Raw genomic sequence first — 18934 nt, 5'->3', positions numbered from 1 at the left:
TCCCTCTGCCTGTGTCTCTGCCTCCCTCCCTCTCTCTCTGTGTCTCTCATGAATAAATTAATAAAATCTTAAAAAAAAAAAAATCAATAACCATCCATCCCTAAATCAATGTGTTCAAACAAAATACTCTCTACTTCTTATCTCATCAGATCTCCCAGTCACCCTGAAGGCTGGGAGGGAAAACAAAGCTCTTGGTCTTTTGATCACAGATATTTTAAATTTCTGAAGTAATCTTGTTTCACCTTAAATAGAAAAGGATACTGGAAAATAAATACTAAAGTTTTGAATCTATTATACTCAATCAGAAAACAGCCACCATTTGAAAGAGATTGTCTATCACTTTCAGACAGAAATTTCTTCTAACCAATAGGGCTTCAACATAAAATGTGTACCAAAGGTATCTAAAGTGTTAGTAAGTAAAACAATCTTCCCAGAAACTTTAGTTCAAAATGTACAGGTCCAGACAGACTGGGTGGCTCAGCAGTTTAGCACCACCTTCAGCCCAAGGCATGATCCTGGAGTCCCAGGATCAAGTCCCATATTGGGCTCCCTGCATGGAGCCCGCTTCTCCCTCTGCCTGTGTCTCTGCCTCTATCTCTGTGTGTGTGTCTCATGAAGAAATAAATAAAATCTTAAATAAATAAATAAAATGTATAGGTCCACCACTGCATAAAAAAGAACAAAATACCTAGGAGTAAATGTAATCAAGGAGGTGAAAAACTTCTACTCTGAAATAAGACACTGATAAAAGAAATAGAAGTTGACACAAATAGATGGAAATCTATGCCATGCTTGGGCTTGAAAGAATTAATATTAATAAAATGTCCATACTACCCAAAGCAAAGCCACAGATTCAATGCAATCCCTATCAAAATACTAATAGCCATTTTTCCCAGAGTAGAATAATCCTAAAATTTATATTACAAAAGAACCCAAATAGCGAAAGCAATTTTGAGAAAGAACAACAAAGCTGAAGGCATAAGGTGCCCAGATTTCTATTATATTAACATATAATACCACATGTTCTTTGTACTACAAAGCTATGGTAATCAAAACAGTATGGTATTGGTACCAAAAAAACACATGGAACAGTGGAACAGAATGTGTTCAGAAATAAATGTACACTTGTATGGTTAATCTATGACAAAAAAGGCAAGGACATACAAGTGGGCAAAGTCTTCAAAATGGTGCTGGGAAAACTGGACAACTGAAAGAATGAAACTGGACCACTTTCTTACACCATACATAAAAATAAGCTCAAAATAGATTACACACATAAACATAAGACCCAAAACCATAAAAATCCTAGAAGAAAACATAAACATAATCTCTTTGACAAAAGCCTTAGCAATGTTTTTTTTTGGATCTGTCTCTTAGACAAGGGCAACAAAAACAAAAATAAGTGGGGCCACAGCAGGAGAAACCATCAACGAACTGAAAAGACAACCTATTGAATGGCAATGATATAGCCAATAAGGGATTAATATCCAAAATATATAAAGAACTCTTATCACTCAGCACTGGAAGAGCAAACTGATTTTAAAATGGGCAGAGGATTTGAATAGGGATTTTTCCAAAGAAGACACATAGAAGGCCAACAGACACATACAAAGATGCTCAACATCAATAATCATTAGGGAAATACAAACCAACACCACAAGGTATCACCTCACATCTGTTAGAATAACTAGTATCAAGAAGATATAACAAGTGTTGGTAAGGATGTAAAGAAAAGGGAATCCTGTACTGTTAGTGGGAATACAACCAGTACAGCCACTATAGAAAACAGTAGGGAGGTTCCTCAAAAAATTGAAATGAGAACTATCATATGGTCCAACAATTCCACTTCTGGCTATTTATCCAAAGAAAAAAACACCAATTTGAAAAGATATATGCACCCCTATGTTTACTGCAGCATATTTACAATAGATATGAAGCAACCTAAGTGTCCGCTAGTAGATGAACGGATAAAGAGGATATGGGGTATATACAATGGAATAGTACTTAGCCATAAAAAAGATGAAATCTTGCCCTTTGTGACAATACAGATGGACCTAGAGGGTATTATATCAAGTGAAATAAGCCATACTAAGACAATATCGTAACTTCACAATAAATGTGTTAACCTAAAAAACAAAAACAAAGGTAACTGAAACAGAATCAAATATGGAGAACTAGTGGGTGCTACAAGGAAGCAAGGCAGGGAGATGGGCAAAATGGGCAGAAGGGTTAAAAGGAACAAACTTCTAGTTATAAAATAAGACATGGAATACAATAGGTAATATAGTTAATGTTGCAAAAATTTTATATAGTGATAGATGTTAGCTAGATTTATTGTGATTGCTTCATAATACAAAAAGGTTGAATCACTGTTGTACATCTGAAACTAGTATACTAATGTATGTCAACTACACTTGAATCAGAAAAAAAATGTCTGTTTAAATGACCTGTCATCTTCAAGTTTTCAAACAATGCTTCACTCTGTGTTCTCAAGCACTTTAGGAAACAAGGCACATCACTGTTTCCATTCCTCAACAATCTGTGACCAACATTAAATACAAAATGTTTTCTTACAAATTAGAAACATCTAGAAATATATCCCACTAAGCCCAGTCTCATAAAAAGAACAGCCTCCCATATTTGCTTTTACTACTTCTAAAGCTTTTTGAAAGTCAATCTCTAAAAACATTTTATCTTCCTCTACAGAAGCCAGGAAGAAAACATTCACTCTCTTCTACATTTTTCACACCTGTCTTCAAACACACACACACACACACACAGACACACACACACTCTTCCCATTTGACGCTCTCCTTATGGCATCATCTTCTGGCAGCAGGAAGGGAACAGTGGCGCTGTGCCATTCAGGCCCTCCTCCCAAACTGTGACTATTTTTAGGCCAGCGGCCCCTCTCTGATTCCTAACTTGGCCCTAGGTAATCATGAAGCAGAGAGAAATCCTTCAGGAGCCAGGCAAGTCCCAGTAGGATTAACAACACTCCACTACAAGAATCTCCCAAAGGCTACAAAGGAGAATGACCTCCCAAGCATAGCAGGGTCATGATCTTTACAGCCCAACCCACCCACCACCCTCACTTGGCCCAATCAAGGCTGGGCTCCCATTCCAGACATGCAATCCATGGTATCCATAATTTCATCAGGCAAAAAACAACCAACCAAACACCAAAGCTGAGATTTTCTACTTTTCTGAAAGTTTTAACCCATGTGCTAAAAAATTTAAAGCAATTTGGTTTTGAGATTTATTTTTTCCCCAAAACATCATACAGTAGCAACACTGAAATTTTGGATTTATTAACCCTGGAAAGAGGTACATCTTGATAAAAATAATCAAAGAAAATTTTAGTTACCTTTCAAAAAAAAAAAAAAAAGGAATAATATACCAAGATGGTATAATAAAAGTTAAGTATCTCCTTGTGCTATTTATAAATATAACCACATACTATAACATCTATAATTGGTACAGGCCTACCAGAAACACTAAATATATCTGATGTTAAAACTCTACACCATCACTGCTACACCTCTATTAAAGACAACTATAGTAACACAAATTTCAAGTTAAGCGTTTTGTTGGTTTTTCCAGCTCACTACTAAAATGAAGAAGAACCTCAAACTAGGTTTGAATATTTGGTAACTGAAATTTCAAGGGAGAGCACATCTGAAAGAATAGGGTAAACTACATGTATATATTTCATTTTATACCTTTCCTCCAAGGATATCATATGACATCAAAATTCATCTCTTTCACTCATCCCCCATCTTGGATTTTGTAAAGAACTGTGCATCTTTTCTGAACCCATAGGTTGACAGCATCAAAAATGCTTGTTCTCCAGATTTCTCCTGATACCATCAAATGAAGACCTCATGAAAATGTTAAGGATAACACACACTGGGTTTTGTATTTGAAAGGACAAGCTTGAACCAATGAGTAAAGAAGATTTACTCATTGGTTCTGGCTGTGACATCTGCTCATTGGGAGTCTCTGGCCCTAAAGATGAGCACACCTCTGCTCCGATGTCCTTTCTCCATCCATTCTGGGGATGAAGGATTGCTGAATGTGGCAGTGTGCCAGGAGAACAAAGAAGTATAGCATGGACCTCAGGAAGCAAGAAACCCAGCCAAGTCCCCTCCCTTACCCTCATTAGCAGAACAAAAATCCCACTGCTCCAAAATTAGCTAATTTTTTTAAAATTTATTTCTCAGAAGGGAGAGTAGGAAGAGGGAGCCTATGGGATCTTAGAGTCTGTCCTCAACAGATTTGGAGGGATAGATGGTATAATTTTTTTAAAAGACATGGAATATGCATATGGTTGTGCTATAGAAAAATTTGGAAACTCACATATTGAGCTTTTTTTGGCTTTATATTTCTAAAGCTAATGTGTTTAATGCAAAATCTTTAGGTTCATGAGAAGGGTCCAAGTCTGGCTACCAATTATGATAGCCTGACTGCAATAGCCTTTAGTATCAATGGCACATAAAAGTCAATCAAAACAGAAGCTCCTAAGTAACTACCCTCAGCAATAAATTCTCAAAAGAAACAATTCAGTAATAGGATTCCATCCTTAACAGCAATCTGTGGCTCAGGTATGGTCAAGAAATCTCAAACTTACCAAACTCAGGAACACTGCTCTTATTTCACAGGTGTATGGGCCCTGATGGCATGACTGGCTGGCCCAGAGTTTAAAGGAAGAGATGTATGCAAGAAGATTCAAACTTAGAAATGGGAGGAAAAAGGTTGTACCCTTGTACCCATGCTCACTCAAATGATATTTGTGGAATTCAACAGTCTGATTTTTATTTTTAAATGAAGAATTTCAGGATCTACTCATGCCTTTCTCTAAAGGATTCTAACCCCTGTATAAAGTATTTTAATCAGACATTAAACAAAATAACATCTCTCATTTGGGATAAGAACTTTCTAAATTAGCTTTTATACCTAAAATGTGTGATTTAACTTAATCCACATTTACAATTTAGAAAAATTCTATTCCTACCATTACATAAATGCCAGATGTTATAGTTAGCTATCCAAACCTCACCGATTTTCTTATAATTATTTTCTTAATAATAAAGACTTTCAAGCAGCAGATAATGTTTCAGTATTTTTTTAAAAATATTCAGAACCTCCAATTAGCTACAAAAAGAGGAATCCCCTACAACAGGACTAGAGCAGTCCCAGAGAAGTTAAGTGGGGAGTCAGTCACTTCATGCACCACCGTGCCCATTTCCATACTCCTGATATAAAGTGACTTTTGCTAGAAGAATGTTCATTCATTCAACAAATACTGATGACTTGCCTACCACATGCCAGCTGCTGTGGTAGGGAGACAATGGTCAAAACAGTCCACGTGTTTAAGGAGCCTTCAAAGAGCCAATACTTAACACAAGAAAGTACAAGTAAGTAACTACAAAAGCTGCAAAAGTAGAGGTGGAACTCAGCATTAGGGAACCCAAAGGATGGATTCCACTGGTGTGGACAAGGAGAGAATGAGTGTAGCTCCCTGAAGACGAAGCTTGGACTGGGGGGTAAGAACAGGCAGGAGAGTGTTTCTGAGCCTTTCAGATTTTACCAACTAGTAACATTTTCCCTCCCAAAATCTGGAGAGACAACATGAGAAAGTCGGGTTTTAATTTTGCCAACTAAGGATACTTAAAATATTGTAGAGGTTGGCTGACATAATAGCGGAAACACTAAGGCTTTGAATGTCAGAGAGACCTGTGAGAGAAAAAGCTGAGTAAACACACTGTTCGGCCCATCAAGACTGTCAAGTGGGGACCATCTCTGTGACACACTGTCATTCCTCCCTGTCCGCCCGCAGTCTATGAAATATGTGAGGCTAGGATGGGCAAGCAGGCAGTGAATTCTTCCACAGAAGTAAGGATGCCAGCCCACAGCCCTTCAAAGTCCACAAAGTGCTTTCACAGTTGTCCTCCCAGGTGACAGCCCCATAACAGACAGGCTCCATGACAGTTACCTCCTTCCTACGCCTCTTCCCCTTTATAGATCTTTCCAGAAGTGGGAGATCTTGCCCAAGGAACATAGTTAATAAGTAACAATGGACATTAAAACCCAGTTCAAATGTGTATTCTTGGTCTCTACCCACCTTCCTTTCCACAGCTAATAAGGTTAACATTTGCTAGCCACAGCCCCAGCTCTGTAAACTGCCTAGACATGGAGGGCTCCCTCATGTGCTCAGTTACTGGGCTACCTGTCTTGCTTGGCCAAGCCAAAAATAACCTTGGCCTCATTTTCCTCCTCCTTAAAAACTGATGCAACAGTAACAATCCATTCCTTAGAGTTGTTTTAGGGGTGAAATGAAATTTCTGGAAACTTCCTAACAAGTACAATTGTTAGTTGCTACTGTTATACTGTCAACAACCTTGTTGTTATTATTACAGCTTTATTAACTACCTTCACTTTAGCACCATGACTTAGCAACTTGGTCATTCAGTCAAGGCAACTTTCTGGGTGGGGAGGGATGTACATGTTCTAGATCTCAACTGGTATGACCATTGCTCACATGGGAGATTATCTGTCAAGACCTAGGTACATTGTGTGATACTTAATTTTATATCAATCAAAATTTTTTTCACAGATCATGTGGCCAGTAAACAATGGCACAGATTCCCAAACATATCCATTAACCCATTCTGGAACCTACAGAGGTCTCCCCCCCCCCGCCCCCCCGTTCTTGTTCTATAATCTACTTTTCAACTAATCCTTCTGACCCTCTTGAAAATCTTGCATGTTGACTACATGAACTACCATATTTGTCTGATCTTGTGGAAATGAGACCTGCTTTACTTCTCCAGTTTTTCATTTTACTGTTAGCTCCAATACACGTTCACCTAAACCCTCCTAGAAGAGGAGGCTTTGTCCAGGACCCTATAGGGCACTATAGCCCCAGACTGGAAATCATCTTGAAAAGCAATTGAGGACCACATGCCAGGCACCTACAGTCTCAAATCAAGAGACCACTGAGACACTAAAATATTAAGTGCCTTAACAGAAGCACTATTCTAAGTACTCCTGACAGAGAGGTGAACAAAATTAAATTCTTCCTCCTGAAGAGATTACATCATACGGTCGACATGAATTCCATCACAAAGTAAGCTTTTTCACGAGAATCATTAAGAAGCAGGAGAGTCATAAACAGTAAAACCACATTCCAGGATGCCACAGAGCCCATATAGAAGGGGCTGGCTGTCCCTCTAAAAGTAAACCACTAAAACCATAGCATCACTTACACACAATGCCTGTCAAGGACCACTGCCAGGGACTGTACAGTTTGGCTAAAGATATAACTTGACGTGAAGACTCTGCATTCTTCTGTTTCCAAGTTGTACACAGTTATGTAAAGGAATTCCTCAAAAGGTAGCACAGCTTTTGTAGGGAAATGGGGCTAGACACAGTATGCAGGACAGAGTTTTAAGCTAAAATGAATTCTTTTGCCTGAAAGCGTTAAATGCCTATGAGCAGCTCCTTGTTTAGAATCATTCAGACAGTTGCCGCATCTCCTCAGAGTCCACTTGGCTAAAAGGAAATAATTTTCCATCTGAATCCTGCCAAGACCAGTTGAAAAATGTCAGCATGTGTGCGTGTGGTTATGCAAGTTGGCACTTCACACTATCTCCCAACCTTTATTAAACATCAACTTCCTGTACCTTTTACTTGGAAAATGATTACCTATGTTAGGCTTTCCATTGGCAAATAAGAGTTCTTTAACGGATCAGTGTAAGTACATCAAACTCATAGGGTCAGCCCCAAGGAAGAAAGAGCCAACCTCCCTAAAGAGACCTACTTGTCAAGTCCTAACACCATACATTCCATAGAAGTCATTTTGGTAACACAGAACTATTGACCTTTAGGGCTAAAAACCATGACTGATACTCAGGATGTAACTGGTTTTATGAGACATTCTCTTCCCCGTTCTGATGACACCAGGCCTCACCTCCTAGTTAAATTTCTACCTGGGATTAACTCCATCTGCCCAAGAATTACCTGCCCCCATGTAGCTTAAAATAAGGAAATAGGATTCAGTATTTCTATAGAAAAAAGTGTTTCACAAAAACAAGTATTAATCCCTATTCAACATACATGACCCTGGGCTGCTATCTGTAAAATGGGTACATTTTACAATGTATTATTGTACACAATCTAATGATTCAGATGACTGTTAGAATTTTATCTGGTTCTCTTTGAAGTGGTGTAAAAGCCGCAAAATATTATAGAACTATCAATTTTCCATTTGTGCTACAAATCTTAGTTGGTTACAGGATTTAACATTCTGTTTTATGTTCTGTAGTTAGTGGAAAAATAACAAGCCCTAATTCCAACCAATGTCAACTGAAATGTCACATACTCAAACCAGTGACGCTTTTGATCCCACTTCAGCACCTATATAAAGAAAATCCTAGCAACAGTGATTACTTCTTATGGCATTAAAAGTAGTCAAATATCAGTATTCTACCGGAAGTACAGAATAGACCAGGAGAGAAGACGCAGGTCCTGATCCTGGTTCTATAACTGACTCATCGTAATATAAAACATTTATCCAAGTAGTTCCAGTCAATCTTCTCCTGTAATAAAACAGACCTCTCATAACCTATACCGTCTACTTCAAATGTTGCTGTGCTAAATAAATTTAAAGGTCCTTAATGTCAAACTTATAAGGTACTCTCCCAAACCAGAGTTATTATTTCACTTTAATTTTAATCATATTTGTGTGTGTCACACACACACACAGGCACTTTGGGATTTTCATCTCTATTTCGATTTTTAAAAACTACAGCTCAAATATAACCAAATATCAGCAATCCCCTAAACTAGAACTCCAAAGAAAACCAAAAGGTAACAAAGCTGGAGTCCAAAAATAAATATTCTCAATCACTACTGGTATAAACCAGTTCTTTTTAAGCAAGAGGAAAAGTTATCAGGCTCCTGTGCCCGGAATTTAATTCCCAGCAGAGAGCACAAGCAGGCCTAAGCAACCATTCTCTCAAAATTCAACTGAGAAATTAAATCAGAAAAGGTGCCATATATTTGGCACTGTAGTGTGATAACCCCAAGCAATGGGTATTACCCCCACTGTCATGATGAGGGGGAAAGGGTGCAAAAGAGGAAAGTAACTTGCCAAACCCACATGGCTAACACAGAAGAGCTCAGACATGAGTCCAAATTGGTCATATTTTGAAGTCTGTGTACTCTCCATTATAATCCAATACCGAATGTACTGGATGCCAGTAACACTTTTTCCAATTCTATTAACAAAGTAGGTCTCCAAGGTTTCACACTGGATATTAGGGTGAACAAGATCTAGCCAAAATGATGAAATACCTCTTCTATTATTCCAATCTTAATAAAAGCAAGAGAAAGGAGGGGGAGGAAAAGGCAATACCCTGCCCTGGAGGCTAATAATTAAACTAAGTAGAAAATCGTTTTCCTTTGGTTACATATATTTAAGGTTTCAAATTTTAAGTGTTCGGCGTAACAAGATACAACCATTTTGTAACCTAACAGTCATACCTGCAATATAAAACCATTTCAACTTTTTTTATGAAAAGAGAAATGCAGGACTCTTCCTATGCCCATTCCCATTTTATTGACTAAACCCACTCCCCTCTTATATTGGAATTAAAATGTATTAGTAAATTCCTTTGCAGAGTTGCAATTAGCATCTCCATAAAGCACCATCAAGACTTTTTAAGCATTAAACAAAAAGTCAACTCTTAAAAGTACAGAATCAAATTCAATAACCAGGAAGTCTTGTGGGCCATAAAGAAGTTTTACAGAAAGGCGAAAAAAACTCTTGAAACAAATCTTATTAAATGCAATGAGAGAAAGAAGAATTCTAGACTGAAACTTCATCTGAATTACTCTTTAAAATGTAAGTACATATTTCTCTAAACAAGAAACAGCCCAAGTCTGAGAAGCTGTCAACTTGGGACTGCACAAATGGAGACTATAATAAATTAGCACAAGTGGAATTAATTCAGCTCAAGTATTTGCACACGGGCTTGCCAGATGTTTTGAGAATGGCACTTGGTAATAAAACAGAATTATAACTCCGAAGGAATACGAACCTCACACCTTCCAGCTCATGTTACCCTAACGCCTAAAGGCACAGGCTTTCAGAAGGAGGCAGGGCGAGCCACCTCTCTCTGCTCTCGCTGTCTCCCCTAGAGGGTGAGGGGAAGAGTGCGAGGGACAGGACAAAGAGGAAGGAGTCTAGAAAAGTAAACTATTGTGTCTGGCTTAAAAAAGACCTTCGAGGAGCTGTGGCTGTTGGAGGAAAGAATCTCAAATTCCTATGCCATTAGTGCTCTAGAGGATTTACCCCAGGCTACATCTGGTACAAATAATTATAAAACTGCAAATGTACCCCGACATCATAAGGTTCAGACCCTATCCTCAAGAAGCTTACAAGTTTTAACAAAATTATGTTGGAAGAGGTCACTGAAAAGATTGTCCAGAGCAAGCAGGTGAAACTAGACTACACTGCTAAGTATCCTGCTTCTCGACAATTCTAGGAGTAATCCTGATTCCTGATTAAGGACTAAGAGTCTTGAGGGGCACTTGGGTAGCTCTCTGGTTAAGCATCTGCCTTGGGCTCAGGCAATGATCCCAGGGTCCTAGGATCGAGTCCGGAGTCCCACATTGGGTTCCCTGCATGGAGCCTGCTTCTCCCTCTGCCTGTGTCTCTGGCTCTCTCTGTGTGTCTCTCACGAATAAACAAATCTTAAAACACACACACACACACACACACCAGATTAAGAGTCTTTAGATAACCAAAAGTGTCAAAACTGCCTTAGCTTTACCAAAGTTTAGTAAAAGTAGCAGGTAGAGTTTCCAACATAGGGCACAATGTTCAGGATCTGGGAGGGATATTTCTAGGACCCTCAACAGTAACATTTCCAAAACCTCACTCTGGGGACTTTTCTGCTGACTCCTTTGAAAACTAGAGCCAAAGTTTTTTCCACATCTGTGCCCTTCTACCTTGCCGTGTTTGCCCACAGGTAGTGCTCAATACATGGCCTGAGACTTAGCAAACTTCAAATTCTAACAGTAAGGATTCTCACTCATGCCATTTACCATTTAATGTGAAAACATAATCCTAACTATACACTCTCCATAAATGACTGCATTATATCCATGGAGTCTAGATTGAAGATCTAATAAAACAAGTGTATTTTTCTTGCAAGTGTAAAAATTTACCCTTTTTAACCCACTTCTCATTTCTCCAATTCTTTGGACTTTTTCACCAACAAGTAGGAATTCTGAAACCCTGGCTCACATGACAATTAGGTTAGTAGAAATATGCACATATGATTCAATTCCATAACTTGCCTAGATAAGAGGCCTATAGTATAGTAATTTATTATATAACTAAAGAACAGGATTTTTATAGCATGAGGTGATTTAACTGGTAGTATTCTGGTAAATATAGCTCAATTGACTTGACACAAAGGCTGGGAGAAGGAGGGGGCCCATGTTTCAATGTCAGCTCTTATGTGACCTGTATCTATAAAGGCTTCTATTTTTGTTCCATGCAGCTAGCCAAGTGAGCTAGGTTTTAAAAGAACATGCAGTTTTAACTTGATATTATTGTTAATAATCATGAAAACAGAGATAAACTTAAGAGAATTTTTCATTTGTCGCTGAATACTTCTAAACATGTATGAACCACTCACCTGAAATAAAGAAATAGTGACATTTTCTTCAATACTGGTATATATGTAAATAATCCCCAAGTTAAATATTACCAAGTTTTTCCAATGCAAAAAAAGTATAAAGCTAAACAACTCAACAGTCAAGACATAAGGAACACAGCCACAGACATTATATAAGCTCTACGCTTATTTAAACAGAATATATTTTTACACATCTCCTTCCTACTCTTCTCAAGAACTGCTTTCTCAATGCCAATTCAGGACACACATGTCCTGGAATGTTTTAATCATAGAAGATCAGCTGAATCATGGTTGATTAGCCCACGAACATAAGCACCAATTTTCTTTGCATTCAGTGTAAGTATAAATTGACAAGGTACAAATACTTATAAGAATGTAGAAGAGTGAAAATAAGGAATTTGATGGTTTTAAACCCCTCTTTCCATGGCATCTTGCCTCTAAGACTGGGGTCTCTAAGACTGGGGTCTCCTCAGTCTGTTTTCTTCCCAGTCTGCTCTTTCTCTTGCTGTGTGCACATGGTGGGAAGCTGGCCAGATCTGCTCTTCAGCTTAAGTGGAGCTGAACTCTTACTGAAACATGAAATCATTACAATTTCAGGCAAAATTCACATTACCTGGAAGTAATTTCCCAGCAACCATTTTGCCCTTTGCAGCTAGTCTGAGAAGCTTATGACCTGCATGTGATCTTCTTTTACTGCTCAAAATGAATGGAATCAAGCCTACTAAAAAGTAAACAGGTCTCCTCAAAAGAACTTTTAAGTGACTTTAAATCTACTTAGTTTTACAACTTCAAAATGAAATAAAACTTCTATGTGAGAATGGAGGGTTGTATGATTTTTCTTACTTTTACTCATGCAAGTAATACGTACACAGAACACTAAGTTTAGGAATAAGCCTATTAACAAGATGCGAGTACAGTTTAAGTATTTTCTCTTCAATATCGGGCTTCAACTGCAGGCTACAGAAAATCTACCAGCTTTAATACATAAAGTTGTTTTGGAATCAAAGATTCCAAAAATGGAATTCTGAAGTGATTGAAAGCTATTTACCTAACACCTCTAGAGTCAATCTTATTATTCTCTATTTGTTGAGCAAACCCTCTCTTCCTTGATTGTGATTACCCTGATGTATATTGTTTACGTAAATCGCAAAATACCTTATGGTATATGGGAATGAAGTTTTATTGTATTTATCTACACAGTAAAGATTAACCCCCAAATACGTCACCCTCAACTGTAAAAGTCTTTTCATCCTGAGTAAGAAAAAAGTCATGCATTAATATCATGGATAACTGCCCACACAGAAGAGTAAGAACTGCTGATTTCAAATAATATTGCTATCATTTCTTAAAAAAAAAAAAAATCAGAGATATCTTGTATAAACCGATTGAGAAAAATACATCTTTAGAAGTAGTTGCCAATTGAACTCAGCTACTGGTTATAACAGATTTCCCAAAGTATGGGGAAACCCTGGTAAAAGCAGGGTTTTCTGGAAAAAAAAAAATTTCAAGCCGGTGAAGTCCTACCCCATATGACCTAATTCTTTTCCTGCAGCATAGGATCACGCATCCTCAGTCACTCCTTACTTCTCCAAAGGCCAAAACCACCGCTGCCCAGGTCCCTGCCAGGCAAGTAGCAGTCATCTCCTAGGAGGCTCACCTGCCTCCAGAGATAGTTTGGGCTCATTTTTTTTTTTTTTTTTTACACGCCCTCAAACACAACACACACCAGCTTCATCTTCAAGGTTCCTACATGGTCTGGTGGCTTCTTTGGGGGCTATAAGAGATGGAGAATATGTTCAGCAAGGCTTTTAGAAGTTCTCAGGATATATTTAAGCTTCTTTAGTATGGAAAGGTAACTCAAGTTTGGAAAAATCAGGCTGCTTATCCCCACCTTCAAATAGTTTCATCTGTGAGTAGTGTTGGAAACTTGGGAAAAATTTTAAATATATACATTATCTAGACATCAAGAAAAGATGCATCAACAATTTAGTATGAACTGTAATGATTGTACAATCTAACAAAACACTACAAACGAATCCTACAAATCAATAAAAATGGTTTGTGAGCCTAATCACTATTTACATAATCACTGAACAACAGATCTGAAACATTTCCTGGGATTTAAAACTTTGTTCTGATTTTGAAGAATGTTATTCCTAATGGTCTATACCATGCACAACTATTTCTTATCAACAAACCTAATCTGGTTTGCAACAGTCTCTACTCCAGGACCTGGAGGTTGTTCTATTGGATTTGAAAAGTCTGACTCAGAATTTGACGGGGGGAGGTGGTGAGATTCTCCTAAAAGTCATCGCCCGCCATCATCACCCAATTCTGAAGCTATGATTCAGAAGTGTTGATTTTGTTGAGAAAGTCAACAGACTTGACTACATTATAGAACATCTCGAAGTCAAAACCACTATAAATACATGGTATTGGTCTTTAAAAGGCCAAGATATTATGGGGTAAAAATCTACAATAAGAACGCAAAACTTTATTATTAATCCATAAAAGTTCTTATAACTAGAAAAATACTAACAAACCAGCAGAAGAAATTTGGCACTACATTCAAAAAAGTGAATAAAAGTGAAAAATAACTAAATTCTCTGGATATTCATGATTTGTAATTAAATCACTGGAAATTTAGTAGGGGCACCTGGGTGGATCAGTCCATTAAGCACCTGCCTTCTGCTCAGGCCCTAATCCCGGGGTCCTGGGATTGAGCCCTACATTGGGCTCCCTGCTCAGCAGGTTGCCTGCATCTCCATCTCCCTCTGCCATTCCTCCTACCTGTGCCTGCTGTTCTCAAAACAAACCAACCAACCTGGAAATTTAGGTATCAAGAAAGCACTGTTTACTTATAAAGCTGTAAAAATTACTTTTCCTTTTAAGAATGATTCCCCCTTTATTAACAAGCATATAGTAACACAGGTACTCAGAGTGTTGGCGGGATCATACTTGGGTAAGACTTTTTTTTTTTTTGGCAAAGCAAATGGTCCCTCTATATCTTTGAGCCAAAAACTGTATTTCAAAGACTACATCCTAAGGAAATACGCCCTGTAGATAAAGTTTTATAAGGGATATTTGTTGCAACAGTGTATATTTAATAATAATTGGAAATAAAATTCAGCTTATAAATAATTTGTTACCTCATTATAATGTAACATTATGTAGCCACTAAAATAAGATTCCTGGAGAACTGTAGTGACCTGGAAACTTTTCCCTCATGCTAAGCAGGAAAAAAGTCAGCAGTGTTATTTGTATAAACTATATAACTGTAAAAAAAAAAAAAAAACTATGTTCTATTAACAAGCACAAAGAAAATAATGTGATATTTGGGTAGTGGAATTATTTAACTCCTACTTTTTCTGAATCTACCCATTTTTATACAACAAGCATACAGAGAACAAGGCCAACAGAAGAGGACAATGACATGACATGCTTCCTAAATGCTTCAGTCTAATAACTGAAATACTGAGAAAGAAATCTAGCTAGAACTTTATAACCTTATGAAATAATCCAAAACTGTAATCATGTATTACTGATACAGAATTAAAAGGTGCAGATCTTCTACAAGCACTATTTTCTCTACAATTCTGATTTTTAAAAGAGGGAAAAGTTGGCACAAGTTAAATAAATAGTACATATTAATTTAAACTCCATTCCACTAAGTTTGTTTTAAGGATAAGTAGTTCTAAGCATTTCTTTGTATAGCTTTCCTCATGGAATACTGTATTTAAGGGGAAAAAAAAAAGTCCATAAAAGCATTTTACACATTGCAAAGCACCATGTAAATAAGGCATCATTGTTTCAACTTAAGTTGTCCAATTCCTGCCCTAATTATCCCTGAAAAAGAAGCTGGTCTACTCTATTGCATTTCCAAACTCTTCAGTTTCTCTTCGGGTTAACCACACACTGCTCTCTGGTGTATCTAGACTCCTTAAGGAGGTCATAGGTTCCCAGGAAGCAGCGCCTTGTTTCCTTTTTATTCCCCTCCCTCCTGGAAGGTCCCCCCTCCTTCCCTCTCCTCCTAACACCTGCACCCCACCCTCCACGCCCAGGGATAAGGATTTAGCTTGCTGATGATTGAAATCCCATCACCTGGCAAAACGTGAACCCGGTCATTTCCCCACCCCCACCACCGTTTGGCATAAGACTTTGATTTTATTCAAACACGACACACTGGATTTCCTTTCTTAGCACACAAACTACGAAGTTCTCAGTAGTAGTTCCCAGAGTAGGTGAAACTTGATTGCAGGCTACGGCAGGATCTCTCCATTCCTACTCCAAGATCATGCTAAGTCAAAGTCAACAAATAACTTAGTCACACGTGCAGTGAGTCTTGAAAAAGGAGAATTTAAGGGGAGTCAACCCACAAGTCCAAGAATTAGTGCAGCGTAGCAGTCAATCGGGTGACTGGATTCAGGCGTAGATTTTTCTAGAGAGCTAGAAAAGCACCAGGCAGCTGCAGGAAGGGGGGAGGCACGGCACGAGGGGGCCCTGGGAGCTGCGGCAACCTCCTTGGAGCCCCACCGCAGCCCTGGGCGCCTATGCTGAGAACCGGCCCGAGCGACCCGCAGCGCCAGGAGGCTGGGGCGGCTGGGCCCGGGGGCGCGTGTGTGGCGGGCGGCCTCCAGCTGCCAGCACAGCCCGGCCAACTCCGCTGCAAGCCCCCCCCCCCCCCCCGCCCCGGTCACTTTCAAGGTGACAGCTCCGGGGCGCTCCGCATCCGCCCCCGCCGCGCCAGCTGCGCGGACCCGGCGAGACCGCCTTAGGCAGCGAGCCCCGGAGAGCCCCCCCGCCCCCCCAGCTGGGGCCGCCCGCCTCGCAGCGCCGCGCTCACGCCGTCCCCTCCGCCCCCGCCCCACACCCCGCCGCGCGCCGGCGGCCGGACGGGTCTCGACCCCGCACTCACCCGCAGCTCCTCCTCCTCCTCGGGGGCGGGGGGGCGTGCAGAGGCGCAGCCCCGGGGAGCCCTGGCCCGAGCGCCCCGGCGCCCTTGGGTCCCCCGCGGAGGCGCCCCGCGCGCGGCGTCCGCACCTGGGCGCGCACGGCCCGGCCCGCACCCCGCCCCGGGAGGCTGCAGCGGCCGGGCGGGAACCCCGAGTCCGGGGCGCCCCAGCCTCCCCGCCTCCCGAGCCGCGGGGGGTGGAGCCAGGGCGGGGAGTCGGGGAAACTTGTAAATAGAAAAGCTCCGCCGCCGCCCCCCCCCCCCAGCGGCCCCAGCCTGCGCCTCCGCTGCTGGAGACAGAGGCGGGCGGCGCGGAGGGGGCGCTGGGCCCCGGGAGGGGAGCCCCGGGAGGGAGCCGCGGAGGGGGCGCTGAGCCCCGGGAGGGAGCCGCGGAGGGCGCGGCGGCACCTCGGGAGGCGGGTTCGGGAGCTCCCGCCGCGCTCTGCCCCGCGGCTCGGCCGCTCCTCCCGCGCTCCCGCGTCCCCGTCCGGGTCCCCGAGCCCCGCACGCTCCCGGGCTACAGGCGGACGCGCCCCGAGCCCCCCCCCCCCCCCCCCCGCCCCCCGGCGCCAGCCCAGGGCCGCGCTGCACCTGTTGCCACGTGCACAACGCGGCGCCCGGCGGCTGCTGCCCGCGCACCTGGCTGAGCCGCGCGTCCCCGGGCCGCTCACGTCCCCGCGGGCGGTCGCAGCTGAGCTCGGCTCCGGCTCCTGCTCCGGCTCCCGGTCCGGCCCGCCGCGCTGTCCCCGCGAGCCTCCGGCTCCAGCGAGCCCCGGGGCACTGCAGCGGGGGCGGGGAGCCCGGAGGTTGCAGAATTATCCCGACCGAGGGCCGCTAGGAACAGGCACTGACTGTCTTTTGAGAGCGTCCGACTCCCGGTCTGCTTTATCTTCGTACCACTAAGAGGTTGACTAGCAAACGCCTATGAAAGGTTAAAGAAATGAGCCTTCAGCTGAAAGATCTTGGAAAAAGAAGTGGAAAGACTCTATAACACTTAGGGGGATCAACGAGGTCCGACCCACTTTTCTCTAAACACAGAGGCAGTCCTTCTTTGCTAAGCTGAATGAATTTCATCCATAGCTGTCTATTAGACTCATAAAATGTTTTCTTCTGTAGATATATCCTTCATTCAACGCTATTCCGCTTACGAGAGATGATGTATAATATGTATAATAATGTTGCTTCGCTATTGTCAGACAACCCAGACCCAAATTTAAAAAAAGAATGATAATTATAACCGTCTTGAATTTGCTAAAAGCTTTTTAAGAGAAGCTTTTTCAGGGAATTAATCTGAGGATATTGTATTTGACTAAGTTTTCTATACCAGCAACGTGGAATCAACTAACAGATGTATTGCCATTTAGAGTTGCAAAGCCTTTTCACATTACAATGTCCCAATATTTCCTCAATGAGACCCAGGGTAAATAGGTCAGATTATTATCTCCATTTTTCAGCTGAAGAAATGAAAGCTCAGAAGTCAAGTGACTTACTCAGGGTCACACAGCTAGTGAGAGGTGATGCAAACCCATCTAGCCTAACTCATGATCTTGTCTTTCTATTCTTTCGCGTGCCAACTTGCTTTGAATGTACCTATTGCAAAAACAGACATGTAACTAACATATTTGTGACTTTAAAAGGCGTGTGATTTTTTTTTCTTGGTGTGTGACTATTTTTAAAGAGAAGAGCATTAAACACCATTGAATGATTCTCCTGAATGCAAAAGCACCAAAACCAAAAAACACATCAATGCACTGATATAGTTATTACAAGTCATGAGGCAATTATGCTAATTAGCAACATGCTTCCTTCCTAAGCAGAATAGTCCTAGTGTTAAACATATCATTTAATCTTTATAACCCTCATGTGACCCAGATGATTTGGTCCAACCCCCCACAGTTCTATTGTGTGGCTTAGTTTTATCTATAAATATAGAACCTGTTTTACTTCATTTTTCCAAGAGATAGATTGAAGCAAAGGGGGGGGGAATGTCCCTCTCCTCAGCAATTAGAAGCAACTTTTGTGGTCCTCGGGGAATCTGAAACTTAGCTTCTAATTGCATGCACATAAAAACAGAAGTTACCTTCTAGGGACATCATCAGGGACTTTGTCAAGGCAAATGTGCTTGAAATGGGGCCTGTTGATTTTTTTTTTTTTTTTTTCCATCTTGGTTCTGGGCATTTTGCCACGTTCTTGATCTCTGAACTCCAATGTTAACCTGCTACAGGCTCCAGGAACAGTATTAAGGGTCAGATAATACTCCACATAACTTACA

The 18934-nt window shown here is 41.0% G+C and overlaps 1 protein-coding gene across 5 annotated transcripts in view; it reads right to left on the bottom strand.

Moving 5' to 3' along the window:
* MTUS1 (microtubule associated scaffold protein 1) overlaps window positions 1-17441 on the bottom strand; it is a 166735-nt gene extending 149294 nt beyond the window's left edge. For 2 of the 5 annotated variants that reach the window (XM_072776164.1, XM_072776167.1), the window contains exon 1: window positions 17302-17441. The gene's annotated coding sequence lies outside the window, so the exon portion shown is untranslated. Of the gene's footprint in view, window positions 1-16626; window positions 16770-17301 lie in introns of those variants that run through there. The other 3 variants (XM_072776163.1, XM_072776171.1, XM_072776165.1) reach the window with 2 other exon arrangements.
* Window positions 17442-18934: the final 1493 nt, after the last annotated feature.

This window comes from Canis lupus, chromosome 15 (genome assembly GCF_048164855.1).
Source record: "Canis lupus baileyi chromosome 15, mCanLup2.hap1, whole genome shotgun sequence".
Classification (NCBI taxonomy): domain Eukaryota; kingdom Metazoa; phylum Chordata; class Mammalia; order Carnivora; family Canidae; genus Canis; species Canis lupus.
This window is presented reverse-complemented; position numbering and strand designations above follow the sequence as displayed.